Here is a 259-nt window from a genome sequence, read left to right on the forward strand (position 1 = left end):
GAACACAGGTTTCCAACTCCTCCTGCTTATTACCCATGCTGCGCCCATTAGCGTACAGTCATTTCAGGGAGCGAGCTGAGCACACCAATTTCACCCTAGAGGGATGGGAGATCTCCCAATTTTCATCAATTCTAGGGTTCTGCCCCATTTGTGCAAGCCCAGCTACAACCCCATCCCCCTCTGAATCTAGTTTAAAGCCCTCCAAATGAGCCCTGCTAATTCCTGTCCCAGCATCCTTTTCCCCCTGTGCGATAAACCT

Source organism: Mesitornis unicolor, unplaced genomic scaffold, assembly GCF_000695765.1.
Source record: "Mesitornis unicolor isolate BGI_N332 unplaced genomic scaffold, ASM69576v1 scaffold32368, whole genome shotgun sequence".
NCBI lineage: Eukaryota > Metazoa > Chordata > Aves > Mesitornithiformes > Mesitornithidae > Mesitornis > Mesitornis unicolor.